An 18,273-nucleotide genomic window follows, 5' to 3' on the forward strand; every position below is an offset into this window, starting at 1 on the left:
AAGCCATAAACAACATGTATCTCTAGCTGTAGAGGTGAGTAAACTGTTTCTGTACAGGGCCAGCTAGTAAATACTTTGTTTTGTGGACCATGAAGGCTGTCTCAACTACTCAATTCTGCTACTGTAAAAGCAGCCGTAGATGATGCTAAATGAATAGGCATGGCTGTGTTCCATTCAAACTTTATTTATGGACTTAAAATTGAAATTTCGTGCAATTTTTTTTTTTTTTTTTTTTTTTAATTTTTGGCTGTGTTGGGTCTTCGTTGCTGTGTGCAGGCTTTCTCTAGTTGCCGGAGCAGGGGCTGCTCTTCGTTGCAGTGCACGGGCTTCTCCTTGCGGTGGCTTCTCTTGTTGCGGAGCATGGGTTCTAGACGCGTGAGCTTTGGTAGTTGCGGCACGCAGGCTCAGTAGTTGTGGCTCACGGGCTCTAGAGTGCAGGCTCAGCAGTTGTGGCGCACGGGCTTAGCTGCTCTGCAGCATGAGGGATCTTCCCGGACCAGGGCTTGAACCCGTGTCCCCTGCATTGGCAGGCAGATTCTTAACCACTGCGCCACCAGGGAAGCCCGTGATTTTTAAATCTTTCATAATAGCCATGTCTTATTTCAAAATCAGAGATAATACAGATACTTTGGGATGAACATACATATTTCCTCAAAAGAAAAACCTCTGTTTAGGTGCTTCAGCTTCTACCAGGCATATTATCAAATGCTAATGACATAAGGAAGGTGAGCTAACCAGCATTTCTTAGCTGCTAAGCATCTTTCCCTACCTAGAGGATTCCAAGAATTTCTTAGGCGCATGCACGTGGACACACACACGCACACACACCCCACCTCCTTTTTTTCCCCTTTTCTTGGCACACCAGTTGACTGAGACAGAGTGGTTTTTCCTACCCAAGCAAAAAAAATCAGTGGGAACCCATTTCTTAGCCAAATTACAACCACTAAAGGAAACCAGGCCGGCATCTCCCCAAATTACCACCCCAGTCGTCAATCAACACAATTACCAGGGCAACTAAGGAAAGATGCTTTTCAAGGCGCAGTCCTGGCTGACCCAGTGAGCGCTGCTTGGGGAACAGCCGCTCTGAGTCCAAGCATCCTGCCTGGAAAGGCTGCCGTTGTCCCCAGACTCACCACTCTGCATAATTAAAATGACTTCACAAGGCTACCATTGCTCTGGGCTTTCCATATCAGCCGCTCATCAAAGTGCAACTCCGGGAGGCTTGTTCTGAAAGCCAGCCTTTTAATGCAAGAGTCAAATCTACATTTATCAGCAAAGCTGAAACGTTAAAGGGATTACAAGGAGCTTAGAATCCACCGGCGGTTCATTGATCTGGTCTTGCCAGCCTCATCTCCACATGCCCTTTAGAAATGGCTTTAGTCTGTTCCCTGGTTCTTTGGTTGCTTTTGATTTTAGCACCATTCTCATCCAGGTTGGAGGGGATGTTTCCTTTAGCTCTGAACCTCCCCAAAGGTTCTCAGATTCCTTTCTTCTAAAACTAAGAGAAGCTACTTGCATATTCCCCTACTAGTGGTACAGACCCGGAGTCGGCAAACATTTTCTGTAAATGGACAGAGAGTAAATGTTTTTGGCTTTGTAATCTGTACATTATCTGTTTCAAGTACTCAACTCTACTGCTGTAGGTCAAAAACAGCCATGGACAATATGTAAGTAAGTGGGAGCGACTTTGTTCAGATAACAATTTATGGGCACTAAAATTTGAATTTCATAGACTGCATATGTCATGAAATATTATTCTTCTTTTGATTTTTTTTTCCAACCATTAAAAAATGTTAAAACCATGCATGGCTTATGAATCATACAAAACAGGTGAAGGGTCTGATTTGGCCAGCAGGACCTAGTCTGCCAACTCCTATTCAAAGTATGTCCCTGCACCAGAAGCCTCCGCATCACCTGGGAGCTTGTTAAAAAAGGCAGCATCTTAGTCCTCTGCCCTCAAGCCTGTTGAATCAGAATCTGCATTTGAACGAGATGCCCTGGTGATGCATATGCCAGCCAAGTTTGAGCATTTCTGGTCCAGAACACAGAATTGTGAAGTCAGACAGGGTTGGAAGTCAGAGAGCCCCACTGACTAAGGGGCTGCAGAACCTTAGGCAAGTTATTTAACCTGAGACTCACTTTCCTTAACTATCAGAAGGGGTGTAAATAATTGCACCAACTCCAAGGACTGTTGCAAGTGAAAGATTGGAAGGACGTGAGACACTCACCTGGCATTGTCAATGCTTTAAACATGGCAGCTAATATGACAGAAGATATTACTATTTTTTTTTAATATGATTTTTGGAGAGATGAGAATACTCATTTAGGGTTCACAATTTCCAGTCACTTCCAGGACCTGACAGGTCACCTAAGTGTTCGAAGAGATCCCCGAATGTGACTGGAATGTTGGTGACTAGGGTGAGTCAAGGTCACACCCATCTAAAGGGAGACCTCTTGTGTGCTGCCACTTACTGCCACATAGGAAAGTCGGCCCCACGTTACCACATCTTTGGATTCTTCAAGAGAAGCTGGAAACCTGGATTTTAATGTTAGAAAAAGCCCCTCATTTAATGCACTGTGCAGACCAGACAAAACCCATCCACAGGCTGGATGTGAGCCGAGGGCCTCTAGTCTGTGACCTCTGCCTTAGAATAGAGAAGTCACAAGAGGCAGGGAGTCACAGGGAAACCAGCCTGGGTTTTAGAGCCAAATCCCAGCTTCATTCTCAGTAGCCAGGAGACCTTGGGCCACTGTTTGAACAACTGTGAGCTTCAGTTTCTCATCAGGAAAATCGCCACCTCTGCCTCATAGGTTTTGGTGAGGATGCAACAGAAATGTACGTATCAATAAAAAGGTGGGGAGACAGCTCTGGACAGAGTAAGTACACAGCCTTGTCACTGCTGATGCTGCTTTGGTATCATTATTATCATCTTTATTCCTCAGTGCCTAGGCATTCAAAGGGCAAATCGTCACTGTAAAAATGGCTATTTCCCCCTCCCTGCTCAAACTGGGTACAAACAAGCAAGTCCAATTAACCCCCACTCAGAAAGCTGTCTCGTGGCAGAGTACACGAAGTGCCTAGTTATTAATGATTTTCTTCTGGCCACAGTCCACAAAGATGCCTTAATCTTCCTCTTAACGAGAATTCCCTCAGCAGCCTGGCCACTGCGGGATTTGTCCTGGGCTGCCTTGAGGGGCTGCTTTTTTGGGGCCAGGTCACCTGTAGGGAGCAGTGCCCATCTTTGCTCCCCAGCTGCCCTACATCAGGTGGAGGAGAGCGCTTTGGCTGACGATTATGAGCCCTCTCCAACACATGGAAACTCCTGTGGGTTTTGTTTTTTTGTGTGTGTTTTTGTTTTTTAGAAATCCTAAAAATCCCCACATTTGCCACCTAAAGGTGTGGGTGACACAATATAAATGGGGAAGGAGAATGAGCCCTCAGGAAAATCTCCATAAAAGATAACAGCCCTCCACAGAACCTTAGGCATCTTTGGTCACACACAGAAGCCCCGGGGGGCAGAGAGCCAGCTGGCTGAAGCAGTGCCAGGTGTTGTAACTCAGCTGTCCTCAATCTTTGCCCTGCACATGAATCAGCTGGGGATCTTGTTAAGGCCTAAAGTCAGATTCAGCAAGTCCAAGGCAGGGCCTGAGACTTCACATTTCTAACAGGCTCCCATGAGCCGGTGATTCTGCTGGTTCCTGCCTCAGGTTTGAGTCAACAGGACCCTCCTCCCTTGCTTCATCTAAGTCGCTGTGCAAATGCCACCTCCTCAGAGAGTCCTCTCTGGACCACCTTATCTAAATTGTAATTATTTGTTGAATGAGGGCAGGAATCCTGTCTATTTTGTTCTTTGCCGTATCCCCGGCACAGCGCAGCACCTGGCACAAGCAGACCCTCAAATATTTGTTCAGTGGAGAGATCCCAGCGTGACGGCTGAGGAAAATGCAACTCAGGGAGCCTGAGTCTTTCGCCCAAGGTCACACAGCTTGGCAAAACCAGAGCAAGACCACAGAGCAAGTCCCTCTGGACTTCAAAGCCCCAGCTCTCTCCAGCACACCAGAAAGGGAAGCGAAGTTTGTTTACAACCCGCTTCCTCCCAAGAACTTCAGTACCTTCGTGCTGCAGGCAGGAACACAATTCCGTTCCGCTTTTAGGAGCTGCCTGCTGTGTGGACAATGGTTTGGAGGGGGAGCATGTGGAAGCAGAGAGACAAGCTGACACCCACGAGCGGTACTATTTAGGGTGCCTTGGTGCTTGGGGGCAAGGGAAATTCACTCTCCTTGAAACAGACCAAAGGCAGCCTTTCCGCCTGTGCCAGGCTAGCCTTCCCTCCTATCCGGATACAACTGTCTCTCCCAGGGGCTCAGAATGCCCCCCTCCCCCAGTCAGAGGAGTGCAAACGGAGCATACTGTGGATTTCAAACTGCCAAAAAGAATATTGTGCCGTAACCCAGAAATGGTTGTCCCCCTTCTCTAAAAGGTCACCCAAAAGCATGCCCGTGAGGGAAAAGGAGGGGGCAAAAAGTAAGGATCTGCTTCCTTTCCAGCAATGGGTGGAAACACCATAAAAACCGCATTCATGGAGGCTTTTCTGCTGCTAGTGAAGAAACTGCTTCTGCATGAAAACCCATCTCAGCCTCATGAAAGGCTCTTTCCGAAAGAAAGGCTCCATAATGGGCTGAAAATCAAATGCTCGTTTTCCCCTCACAAAACCAGCTGGGTTAAAACGGCTTAAGGGTCTCTAAGAAGCTGTGGTCATGACAGTCTAAAGTGACCGGGGACACCCAGCAGCCTCAAGCGAGCTAGTTATGGTTCCTGCAGGGCAACAGCTGAGAGGAAGCTAAAAATAATTGACAAAAGTAGCTAATGTTTATTGTGTGCCTGGTATGGAGCAAACCATGTGTTTTCAATATCTCATTTCATCCCTACAATAAAGCTGAGAGGTTAAGTACCATAACTATTCCCACTTAACGGAATGGGGAAACTGAGAACTAGGGAGAGTGACTGGCTGGAGGTCAGAGGTCACAGAGACCAAAAGGAGGGGAGCCTGGGTACACACCCACACTGTACCATTGCCCCATAGGCCTCTGGTCAGAAGTTGACCCAAAGGCTCCAGAGTAGGGGAGGAGCCGGAAATCACTCTCCTGTTCATCACTCTGCCTTTCCCACCCCCATTAGAGCACAAGATGGATCAAACAGGATCCAACAGCAGCACCATCACCCAGGATTTGGTTGACAAAATGACGCTTCTGCACCTATTCCCATGTATCGCCACTTTCACACTGGGGACACTCCAGGGGCCAGTCCAGAGCACACCTATTTGGGCTACAACATCGGCAGGACTGATGGATGCCTATGTCTGCGCATTATATATTTATAAGGTCACCCGGCCTTGCCTCTGCCACAGAAGTTATTAAATGCTAGAGAGCCATAAGGGCTGCACGCAGTGTCCTGAAACAAAGGCAAAGAGGCTGCCAGACCCATCAGAGGCAGGAACAAAAGCATTTAATTTCTGAAGGAGCCGGTTGGGAGTTTCCTTATAACTGGGTGCCCAGCACACATGACCAATTGGGAGAAAGGAGAGAAGCACACACAGAGGGGAAAAAAAACCCAAACCAAACCAAATCAAAGCAGGCCTTTCTCCCCAGTATCCAGAAACAGCACTCTTCAAAGGGACATGGGGGGTGGGGGGGAGGAAGACGCATTAAGCAAGGAGAAAACGGGTTACAATGTTGCAGAATTTTCTCCTGCGACTGCTTTTGCCTTTTCATGAAGTTGCCAGGAAGGATCCATCTCTTCTCTTCATATCACCAAACAGAGGGCCTGGAAGCCTGCACCCTAACTTTTCCCAGCCAGAGCCCCAGCAGCCAGATGTACTGGGAGGGCACCCAGATCCCTTGTCCCCCAAACATAATCATTCCAATCCAGGCTGGGGCTGCCTGGAAGTCAACATTCACGGCACATTAATAAGAAACATCTGGCCACCGAAGAGGGTTGACACAGCACAGGCAGGCAGTGGTGGATTTGTGGTTGGGACCCAGAGTTACAGAGGCTGAATTAAAAACACAATTGGAAAACACCAGCTAGTCCCAAGAATCCTACACATGCTGTACTGCGGCACTTGGAAAAACTGTCGTGCCTAAGTTGAATCGCTTGGGACAGAGTGACTTAGATACACAGAGGGTGGGTGCAAGAGACCCAAAACTCTCACATCAGGGAAATGCAGCCTGAGCCCGGCTCTCCTGCATTCTCAGTGTCTGGTCACCACTTCCACCTTCAATATTTGTAGCAGATGTAGTCCCACTCTTAAAAGAACAGCCTTTGCATTCTTTCCATGTGACTTACGCGTGAATTTAAAAGGCGAAAAATGTGCTTGTGTGCATACATACACATATATGGCATACATGTATAGGTTTCCCCCCTGCAGTGGTGTGTCTTTAGGAATCCCATGTAAGGGGTCCTACCTCCATTTATGCAAGGCGAACCCTGGGCACTGGTCACCACAGGCGTTACATGGCTGGCCTCTCTCGATCCGCCCCAGTCCGGTCAACTTCAAAACAAAAAGACAACACAAGCATGTTTCCGCCACCGGGGCTCCCTCCAAAGCCCCACTGTGCCCCAGGCGGGACGGCCTGCCTCTCCCACCCCACCTCCTCTGATTTGACTCCGAAGCTCCTCTCCGAGGTAGGGGATTTGGGGTGGGGCGCTGCCGGTGCCCCTGGGGTGGTCTCTCGCCTGGGGAAGTCTAGGCGGGCTGTCTCTGGCGTGGGCACTAAGCCACCAAGAAATGGCCCTGACTGGGGCTTTGTCTCCCCCAGACACCTTGGTCACGGGTTTCTAAGAAACAAAAGCAAGACCTTTCTGCTCCCCGGAATCCCTAAGTAGCGACCACCGCGCGCTCGCCTTGGACCAGGCTGGGGCTTCCGGGAAGGGGGCAGCACAGGACACCCCCAAAAACAGCCCCAAAGTCAAGTCCGCGGACAGAGCTCCAAGAAGCTGGAAGCTGGAGCTTGGGTGCTGGGAATGCGACCTGCCTTAGGGGAAGGGGCAAAGGAGGGGGCTTCCCGGGACGCCCCCGGACCGTGACATTCAGGGTCACGGTTCCCGGTCTGGCTCTCCCCGGGACTCGGGACCCGGACTTAACCCCTTCTGCCCCTACGAGCGCTCCCGCGCGCCCGGGCCACACCCCCGCCCGCGGGGCCGGCTTACCTGGGGCCACAGGTGCGCGGCCGCCGGGCGGAAGGAGTCTGGGCAGGGGCGCTCGCGGAGGGCCGGGGTACCGGGGGATTGGCCCCGCTCGGGCGGGGCACACTCACCGAGCGGCTGGAGAGTCTTTTCCGGGAGCTCCGGCTGAACATGGCCGGGCGCCTCCTGCAAGCAGCGCCGTCCGTCGGTCCGTCCGCACCACGGCCGCGAAGGCGGGTCGCCTGGGCGGACACCTTCGGCGGGCACCTTCGGCGGCCGGTGGGCTGTCTCCGCCTCGCAGCCCCAGGCTGGCTCCGGAGCACACGCCTCCCCCTCCTCCCTCGCCTGTGCCTCTCGCCCTCCCGCCCGCAGGTCCCTCCCTCTCTCCCGGCATCCCCCCGCCCTCCCCGGGCTCGCCCCGCGGTCCACGGGCCCTTCCCGTCCCTCCCCGGGGGGCGCCCAGCTGTGCCTAGTTTCTCCCTTTCCCGGCTTCCCGGCCGTCCCACCGGGGGCTTACTCCCTTCCCTCACCTGGGCCCGCCCCCGAAGTCTCGTCCCTCACCCTCGCCGCGGAAGTTAGGGGCAGGGACCACTTCAAGGCCCTTGCTGCTGTAGCTGGGATAGGGGGTGGAGGTGGAGGGTTGGGCGTGGAGATTTTTTTTTTTAATTAAAATATAATTCACCTACAGTAAAAATCACCCATTTTAGTGCACAGTTCTGCCAGTTTTGACTAATTCATACAGACCTGTAACCAGCAGAACGATCAAGATACCGGAGTCCCATCACCACCAAAGTGGACTCTTTTAAAAGTCTGCACCATGCGTGGAATCTATTTAGTATTTCCTAAGTGTTGGTAAATGAGGAGAAGGAGGATGAAAAATGGCCCTGTATCTACTTCTGCAGGAGATGCTCATTAAGTAATCACTGACGGCAAGCTTTGAATCCCCCGTGACGACGTGCCCATTCTTTTTCCACCACTTGCTAGCTAGTAATCTTCCCAAATTAACTGACTTCTTTTTGCTTCTGTCTCCTTATCAATACCAGTTTTAAGAGATATAACAAGAGTCCTAACCTCACAGCATTGTTGAGAAAGATGAGTTGGGACACCTAATAGTTGTTATACATGTTATAACAGGCACAAACTAAGGGCTCATTAAAATCAGCTGTCAACAAAAAAAATTGCAAGTCACGGTGTCCACTTAACGTTGATGTTTCAGCCCAAATACCACCTCCCCTGAGAGAACTTTCCTGATCCCCTATTGTAACATCTCTCACACATGCACTCCCTCATATGGCATGTAGCATACATTGAAATGATCTTCTTTACTTATTTGTCAAAAGAAGACATTCTTGTCTGTGTCAAAAAGATAATTCTCCCAGTTTAGTGTTTTTCCAGATGAGACACTGAACTTGAGTGAAGAAAAGCAGCTTGCCTGGGGTAATGCAGCAAATTAGTGGCAAGGCCAGTCTACCTATACCCCAAATCCAAAACAAGAGGATGACACAGCTTCGATACCGCCCCCCCCCCCAGTGTGAGTATGTATTAGTTGATGACCTTCGGTGCCCCAAGGGCAAGGTTTGGTTTGAGTTCAACTTTGGTGAAGGGAGTGAGGTCTTGGCCTCAGGAGCAAAATTTACAGGGGTGCCCACAAACTCAGTAATCAAGATTTTTAGGCAATAAATTAAAGAATCAAAATGAACGGAAAGAAAAAGAAAAAAAAAATGAACGGAAAAAAAGTCCATGATGAACAGAATATCGTTTTAAAGATAAGATCCTATCCTACACGTACACATCTCTGCCTAACTCACCTCACCCTAATCCTAGCCCTGGGAAAAATGCTCCAAAACTCAGTCACCTAAAGGGTAGATTCCCCTATATTGCATTTTTCCATTTACCCACCGCCCACCATCACCAGTGGAGGGTATGCTTGCAGACGGTAAACGCCATGGCCCATTCATCTCTTCATTTGCCCAGGCCTAGCGCAGGGTCTGGCTCATTGCAAACGCTCCACGTTTGTTCAATGACTAAATAGAAGGCAGTAGCTTTGGCAGGGCTGGGGGGTAGGGAGTGTTAGCAATTCAAACCCCAGTCATAATCAGTACCAGCCCAGGATGCTCACCTGGTCTTCTCAGCAGGGCTACCATACAGCCAGCTCTGCACCACACTGCACATGGCCTTGTAACTGGCAGGAACAGGTTGGGAGGGCAGTGTTCACAATGCAGTTATTACCTATTTGTATTTTAATTATAAAGATGTTTAGCAAAGGTCAGTAACAAAACCGGTGCATTACAAGTTGCTAACAGATGGAGGGAATGATCTCCATAGAGAGGAAGCAGCACCTTTTTCAAATTCCCTGGAAAGAAACACAAGGGCCAGTGGCAGTAACCCTGCCCACATCTTGCTCCTGGGTAGATGTGGGTGGTAAAAGAGGCAACAGTAGTAATGCCCTGGGGAACATGGTTTGAGTGTTTCTAGACCTTAACTTTTGTTACTTGATCAAAGAGGAGACAAGATATAAGTGGTCTCCACATGTTTGTCTGAACAAGCCACATGCCTCACAAAGGGGGCGCCAAGAGTGTGTCCCCTACCACCTGCCATAAAAGCATCTCCTCGGGGACGAGTGCCCCTGGGTCCATCTCTTCAGAGCAGGAGCCAGTTTTCCCTGACCTTATTTACACCTGAGGCTCACTTAAGAGCGGCAGAATCTTACCTATCTATTCAACAACCACTTTATCTTGCTTAGGAAGATAAAGCTTAGTAACCCAGGAAGGAAAATGTATTCTCACTGTCAGCTATAGGGGAACAGTAGACCATTTTATTTTGCTTTATCACTGCATCTGCCCCTCACAGACATCTTTGATGTATGTTTCTTCCTCATCTCTCAAGGCAATACAACTACTAATGGAACTTGAAGAAATCCTCATCCACAGCTATTGACATGGGCACACGCTTCTGCTATAATATGAAGCGGACAAAACCAGTATAAGCTGTGGGCTTTAACTAGTCTTAAAACGCATGCGTCAAGAAACTGGAAAGAAACACATAAAACCTTAAAATGGATTGACGGTGAAATAAGTTTTTCTTTTTGCCTTTTAAATGTATTTCCTATAATATATATTCATTTTATAGTCAGAAATGTAAACTTATTTATCTAGATCGAGAATTGTGCCCTTGTTGCCTGAAATATTGTAACATCAAATCTGGATCAGGTGTAGCAAGGAGCTGTTTATCTCCCCTCCCCTTGGCCTATATGCGCTTGTCTTCTGTATTTTGGCCTTTACATTTTTTTCTTATCTAGGTCTGTGACTGTTAAGCCAGGTGAAGCCTCCGATGCCCTGTTCCTACATAGCTGCAGCAAACCTTAGGGATCTATCCACACAGTACTTTCTAAGATAGGGAAGAAGAACACAGCATCTCAGCACGGCCTCACCCAGGTGCATATTTCTTTCAGGTACTTACTAGAAACAATTCTGAGTATTGCAACAGGGCTAAAATCTTCCTGAACAACAGCCAACACTTAGACACTCCATCAAAGCATCCTCCTAATCAGAAGTCTACAAATAGTATTTTGAAAAAGACTGTGTAAAGTCACGTGTGGTGAGGGAGTGGATGGAGGTAACTAGAGAGATGATTCTCTCTCGGTAGTGGGATTATAGGAGACTTTTTTCCTTCTTCCCAATGCACATGCTTCTGTGGTGTACAAATTTTCTTGTATGAGCATGAAACTGACATACACAATCAGAAAAAATTATATCAGGACTTCCCTGGTGGCGCAGTGGGTAAGAATCCACCTGCCAATGCAGGGGACACGGGTTCAAGCCCTGGTCCGGGAAGATCCCACATGCCACAAAGCAACTAAGCCCGTGTGCCACAACTACTAAGCCTGTGGTCTAGAGCCTGTGAGCCACAACTGCTGAGCCCGTGCACCACAACTACTGAGCCTGAGAGCTCTAGGGCCTTCATGCTGCAACTACTGAGCCTGCATGCTGCAACTACTGAAGCCTGCATGCCTAGAGCCTACGCTCCACAACCAGAGAAGCCACTGCAATGAGAAGCCTGCGCACCACAATGAAAGGTAGCCCCCGCGTGCCGCAACTAGAGAAAGCCCGAGCACAGCAACGAAGACCCAATGCAGCCAAAAAAATAAATAATAAATAAATAAAATTTTAAAAGGAAAAATTAAATCAGAAGAAAACGGGAATAAAAAGACAGTGTTGACAGGCTAAATATTTCACAGGGCATTAAATCATCTTACATTTATAAATATATTCTAATATGTATAAAGCAAAAATGTTAGAAATTATCAAAAGTACTACACTAAGCAGTCTACATCTTCCTCTTTGAAAAATCTTAGAATTCTGCAGAGACATTGCCCCAGCTTATCCTAAAAATTACAAAAAAAGCACAAATATGTGGTTAAAGGACAGTCATGACAGTGTTGTTTCTAAGAGGAAAAAGAAAAATCACAAATGATCTAAATACTTAACATCAGGTGACCTGTTAAATAAATAATAGTGCAGCCTTCCAGTGGAATTCTACCCAGACGTTAAAAATGAAGTTGTAGGATATGGGGAAATGTGTACGATTATTGTTCCATTTGGAAAGCAGGTTATAAATTAGCAAAATGAGTTCATATTTGCAAAAGATTTTGGGTACCTGTTATGCTTTCAAAAATACGCATATATTTGATTTTTTTTTTCTGCCACACTGTGAGGCACGTGGGATCTTAGTTCCCTGACCAGGGATCGAACCCATGCCCACTGTGGTGGAAACGTGGAGTCCCAACCACTGGACCGCCAGGGAAGTCCCATATTTGAATATTTAGAAGTCCAGACACTGTAACAAAAAATACTACAGATTGTGATCGATTGTTTTGAGGTTTGAGTTTCAGGTGATTTAATAGTTTCCCTTTTGCTCATCTAATTTTTATAAAATGAGCGTGTATTCCTTGTATAATAAATAAAGGTAAAAATATGAAATATAAAAATAATTACACAACTTTTTAAAGTTCTAGAAGATTAGGAGGTCCTAAGTGGTAGAATATAGATTTTTTTTCTTTTTTTAACTATCTATTGTGTTTCTACAAGAAACATGTATTGCTTTGAAGTAAAAGAGGCTTTTAAATTGGAAAAAAAATGGATTTTAAATATGCACAAATACTTGTCCTGTAAGATAAATACCAGTATGCCTGGAAGGAGGCATTTCAGGTTTTATGTCTTTGCAAATGTCTAAGTTTTTCCCCCATGACGTCTTTTGTAATAACAGAAAAATATGTTTTTGTTTTCCCTTCTACTGACATTCCTTTCAACCATGCATGTGAGGGCTTATAATACTGTGCTCCTTGTTTTCCTAGTACCCTTATAAAACACAAAGATGCAAAGCTGACTTTTTTAATAATCTCTTGCACTTAGGTAGCAGTCTACTGTTTGCAAAGCACATTCATAAACATCATATCAGAACCCCAAGTTTCCCAGGAAGGTCAGAAGAGGAACCAGATGCTCGCTGAGGTGGTGGGATTTGTCATCACCTTGTGCTGTTAAGAGAGGTGGTTCCAGAAGGAATGAAGCCCCGCTCTGTTGTCCGAGGATCTTGTGATCTGTTCCTGCCTTTGGGGATCGCTTTCTATTAAAGCACTCTCTCTCTCTGTCTCTGCCACTCACACATCCACACACAAAGTGTTCAGGGTTCCTCACATGCCTGGGGGGGGGATGTGGGTGCATCCAAGGGGACACCTTTTTTTTTTTTTAATAAATATATTTATTTATTTATTTTTGGCTGCGTTGGGTCTTCGTTGCTGCGCGCGGGATTTTTCTAGTTGCCGGAGCGGGGGCCACTCTTCACTGCGGTGCGCGGGCTTCTCATTGCGCGGGCTTCTCATTGCGGTGGCTTCTTTTGTTGCAGAGCACGGGCTCTAGGCACACGGGCTTCAGTAGTTGTGGCACGCGGGCTCAGTAGTTGTGGCTCGCGGGCTCTAGAGTGCAGGCTCAGTAGCTGTGGCGCATGGGCTTCGCTGCTCTGCGGCATGTGGGATCTTCCCGGACCAGGGCTTGAACCTGTGTCCCCTGCATTGGCAGGCGGATTATTAACCACTGCGCCACCAGGGAAGTCCCAACACCTTTTAATTTACCCGAGGTGTGCTCGAAGGACCAGCATGTACTGAGGAAGGTGAGTGGACATCCTTCCCCCTTGACTACCTTTGTTTCTGCTTCTTCCCCAGCCTCTCTGCCCCCCCTGCTCACCTCTCAAGGCTTCCCTTTTCCTTCCAGCTCTCAAGTCGTTGTTGTATCATTTTCCTGCAGCGCCTTCTGTCACATGAATAGGAACCATAAAAAGGAGAGCGAAGGGAGCTTCCTGGTACCCATTTCCCCTGCTGCCGTAGTCTGTGCTTGAGAAGCATCCTGAAAATGAGGATACTGGTTTGACACAAGGAGCTGGTATTTCTCCTCAATCCTAACTCAGAAATAAATTCTAACTCCAGCCCCTACCCTCCTATTTAATGGCCTCTTTGTCTCACCAAGACACAGGATTACTCAGTGGTTCTCAACCTTTGTAGGCTTATACTTTCTGATGGTAGACTCTTGGAGGGCTCACTTGAAGGAATTAAAACACTCAAGACAAGACTAAATGGGTCAGCAATCAGGACAAAGCAATTGCTCCAATAAGGTAAGGACCGCAGCTGTCTTTTTTACTTACTCTTTAGCACTAACCAGCTTGGATGGAACAGTGTGTCTCAAACTTGGCTGAACGTTAGAAATGACCTGGGGAACCCTTAAGAATCCCAACTCCCAGGCCACACCCCAGGCCAATTAAATCAGAATCTCCAGGGGTGTGGCCCAGGCATCAGCATTTTACGAACTCACCCTGTGATTCCTACGCGCAGTCACGAAGCAGAACCATTGACCCTGGGAATCTTTAGGCAAAGGTTTCTCACAGGCAGTTTCTTTGGCTGTGATTTGCACCTGCTATGCTTTTTTCTTCCTTCCAGAAGCTGTGCCCAGCTCTGCACCCCTCGGAATAAACTGCTCAACATCCAGGTAACAGGTGATACCATATACCTAAAGAAGGCGGGTCTGGGTGTCTGGAGGGCCTCGTGTTTGCTATGCTTGGGTAAAGGCAGCCAGGCGTGGAGCAGATAGGACAGAGCCAAACTCTGCTCCAGAAGAGTAAAAGATTGGGAGGGGGCTAGGGGTTTGTGATGGAGGAGTGTCTCCTTATTGGCTGTGTGTGCAGGCTTTCAGTGGGAGAGATATACCTAACGGGGATTGTTCAAGTGAAATGCTGTACGGTGTCTGATGTGGTTCCCACCCCAAGACATAAGGAATCTTCCATAAAACCACAATATTCGCAGATACTTGGCATGCTTAGATCCCGGAAGGGGGCTGAGCTTTGTGTCAAGGCTGGCAAAGAGCCAACTCTGAGCTAACTTCTGGTGACAAGAAGGCAGCCGCTAAACCTGGGCTTCAAGAGTCAAAACTCAATCACAGCAGCACTAATTATGTTCATGGGTCAGAGTGCATTGGCACACATGTGCTGGGCTCAGGGCACCCTGATGGAGACCCACTGGATAGAGGCCTGGGTAAGGCTACCAGCCAAGGTGGCTCCTGTGCTCCAGTGAGAATCATTCATTAGCCTCTGCGAACACAGAGGACAATCAAATCCACAACGTTCGTGAAAGAAAAAGTGTCCGATTCCAGAAAAAAGTGGCATAGATTTCACATCTCCCATTAACCATTGGCTTCTCAACAGGAAAACAAATTTCTTCAAAGGCCCAGAGCTAAGTTATCATTTCAGAGACCCAGAGATCGAGTGTTCTTGACCCATCAAATGGATCAGATTTTTCAAGGTATCGACCAATTGGCTTGCTCTTACCTGCCATTTTCATGAGGCGTTTTTCCCCTTAAACTAGCAGCCCCCTAAAACCAAACCTGATCTACTATCTTGATAAGCCACTTTCCTGATTCTTTCCAGCTGGGAAAGTTGCCTCTTTTGTCTAGGCCAGCAGTTCTCAACGCTGGCTGCACACAGGAATAGCCTGAGGGGTTATCTGCTTTAATATGTCACGTCTGGCCCCATCCCAGTCAATTAAATACGTATTCCTGGGGTGAGACTTAAAAATGGAGTTTTAAAGCTCTCCAGGTGAGTTTAAAGTCCAGTCAGGGTTTAAAACCTCAAATCCATCTCTTTTTCCATGATTTCTTTCCTCATCTGCGTAGATTCCCCTTCTGTCTGCCGACTCTGCATCGTCCTTACCCTCCACTCCCCGCCACCTCCCTACTCAAAGTAGACAGTACATCTCTTCTACGTGGGTGAAAGAGGAGGGAAACACAGGTTAGGTCCACACCTCTGATTCCTTGTTCTTCAAAGGTGATGTCAGCAACCAGCAGCCTTGCAATTACTACCTGGAAGCTCACTTAAATTACATAATCCTGCTAAATCAGAATCTGCATTTAAACAAAATTCCCCAAGTGGTATGAGTACACATTGGAGTTTGAGAAGCAGTGTTTTAATTAACACATAAGCCCACATCCTCATCCACAGGACCACCCTGAAGGCCTTCCTTGATGCACCAGGATTGGAATTCTATGCTCCAAACCCTCAGTTCCCCAAGACACTGATTCTGTATGAAGCCCTGTCCTAAATGCTGCCATAGACACCTGTTCATTTTATCCTTGCGGCAGCTCTGTGACGTCAGTTTATTATTATCCCTAAATGAAAGAAAACAATGTTCAGAGAAGTGACATGATTTGTCCAAGTTAGTAAGTGACAGACTTGAGATTTTGGTAGAGGTCTGTTTGATTCCAAAGTTGGTTCTCTTTACAGTAAAATAGGTGTGAAGGTGCTTCTCCCAGAAACGGGCAGGCACACAGAGCAGATGAGAAGGCTCCTGCCATCCTAGCCCTTCTGGCTTTGCACGGAAGCTTCCTAGATCCTCTCTCTCATGATACCAGAGAAGGTGAGATCAGCTGTCCTACTCCAGCGGTGTGTCACTGTCTCACCTTGGAAATGACTGAAAGGAGTGCTAGAATGGTGTTCACCGCACTGCTGAGAATCCTCCAGAGAGTACGGTCTGTTTAGCCCCTTCCTGGTGGAATTCTCCTGGATATGGAGTTCATTTCCTCTCCAGCAGAGAATCGGACCTCTTGAGTATTAAAGCTTATACTTGTCTTTCGTTTTCTCTTCTTCAAGCCAAAAAATCATCAAACCAGATGGCCCTTTCTCTGTCGTGAACAGGACATGTACAGTTTAAAGCAGTTGTAAAAAACGATTGGAACTCAGTTTTGAACAGAACCGAACCTTCCTACTTAGCTTATAGCTGGGGTCAGTACGGCCAAGCCGCTAAGTAAAACTACTTACTCTCTGGCCCACAAAGCCACCTCTTTCATCTTTTAAGCAGGATAATCAATGCCACAGACTAGGCTGAAAACTAGATCTCAGCAGAGGCCCCCCGGCATTCCTTGAGCCTGTAAAATGAATGAGTAGACTGAATTGTCCTTTCTTCATAAAGGTGGCTGCCAAGACATGTGTCTGTGTTAGTCATGGCGGCCCAGCTGGTCAAACAGTCACCCTCACACGCCAATCCAAAGAGCTGTTAAGTTCTTGCTCACAGCACAGTCCGAGGCCAGGGGAAGGGGTGGGGCAGGGGTGGGGGAGGGGCTATGCTTGGCTCCACCCAGACATGCAGGCCTAGGCTTCTCCAAACATCTGCATCTGCCATCTTCCAGAAGTACACTGTCCAATACAGCAAGTCACTAGTCGTATGTGCTATTTAAATGAAAAGTAAAAATTCACTTCCTCAGTTGCACTAGCCACATTTCCAGTTCTCGATAGCCACGTAAGACTAGAAGCTACTGTACTGGTGCAGAATAGAAGACTTCCATCATTCCAGAAAGTTCTATTGGACAGCTTGCTCTGAACTTCAGGGTCCTTCACTGGATTGTCTGCATCTGGCCCGCAGGAAGGAAGAGGAGAGAGGATGGAGGGTCAGTGAGGAGGATTCAAATCAGGTGTGGGAATCGCAGACATACTTCCCCTCAATTCCACCTGTAAAAACACAAGACCGGGCCCACCTTATGGCAGGGGCACTGGGAAGTGACAAGCAGCCCAGGAAGAAGCACAGAATCATAGACATGGGTGAGGCCTTGGGCATCCTGGTCCTGGTAGCCTTCTCAGATGTGCAATACTCCATTCCTTGTGTTTCTAGTAGAATTAGCCAAGCTTCGAAGGAACATTGCCTTATTCTCAATTGCTGTAGGTGTTAATTCTTGGTGAAAGACACAGAAATTAAGATGTCGGTGAGGGTTGACTCTTAGGTACAGGAAATCTTTGACAACAGTCAGCCACTTCACCTGATAGAGAAGGCCTCATGACATTCATGTCTTCAATGGCAGACCATGTGGAAAAGACACTGTTTTTTTTACTCTGAATTGGGGTTGGCAGATGTATTCTGTAAAGAGCCAGACAGCAAATATTTTGGGCTCTGCAGGTCATGCAGTCCCTATCACAACAACTCACTTCTATAATTGTAGTGCAAAAGCAGTCAGAGATGAATGAATGTGACTGAGTTTTACTAAAGCTTTAATGTTTTTTTAAAAAAAGGTGGTAGGTCAAATTTGGCCTGCAAACTTAGTTTGCTGACCTCTGCCCTAAGTCTTTCACCAGGTCCTCTTCACTTTCTAGCAAAATAACCCTTTCTTCTGTCCATCCCCTCCTAAAAGGATGGTTAAAAGAAAAATGGAAATAGTGATGCATGCACAGAACCAGCTCTCTGCTGTGCTAAGCACTTTACACGAGTTAGCTGAAGTTCATTTAATTCTCACAACCCTTTAAGTTAGATTTTGTGATGGCCCCATTTTACAGATGAGAAAGCTGAGGCACAGAGATGAAGTGACTTGCCCAGTATCACACAGCAGGCAAAGGACAGAACTGGGATCAAAAGCCAGGTGTGGCGGATGCAGAAGCTGAGATTCTAAATGCATGGCGTATACTTCACTGTAAGTCACTGGGGTGCAGAGTATTATTCTTTAACATCCCCCAACATGCTAATCAGGGAAGAACTTACCTACAGACAATACTAAAGAGGAGGAGTT

General features: G+C 47.3%; 1 protein-coding gene across 1 annotated transcript in view; it reads right to left on the bottom strand.

The window, feature by feature from the left end:
* Positions 1–6,530, bottom strand: part of PRICKLE2 (prickle planar cell polarity protein 2) — a 331,761-nt gene extending 325,231 nt beyond the window's left edge. Inside the window, exon 1 of the mRNA XM_059937699.1 lies at positions 6,466–6,530. The gene's annotated coding sequence lies outside the window, so the exon portion shown is untranslated. The remainder of the gene's footprint in view (positions 1–6,465) is intronic.
* Between the last annotated feature and the right edge of the window lie 11,743 nt (positions 6,531–18,273).

The sequence above is a fragment of the Balaenoptera ricei genome, chromosome 11 (genome assembly GCF_028023285.1).
Source record: "Balaenoptera ricei isolate mBalRic1 chromosome 11, mBalRic1.hap2, whole genome shotgun sequence".
Taxonomy (NCBI): Eukaryota; Metazoa; Chordata; class Mammalia; order Artiodactyla; family Balaenopteridae; genus Balaenoptera; species Balaenoptera ricei.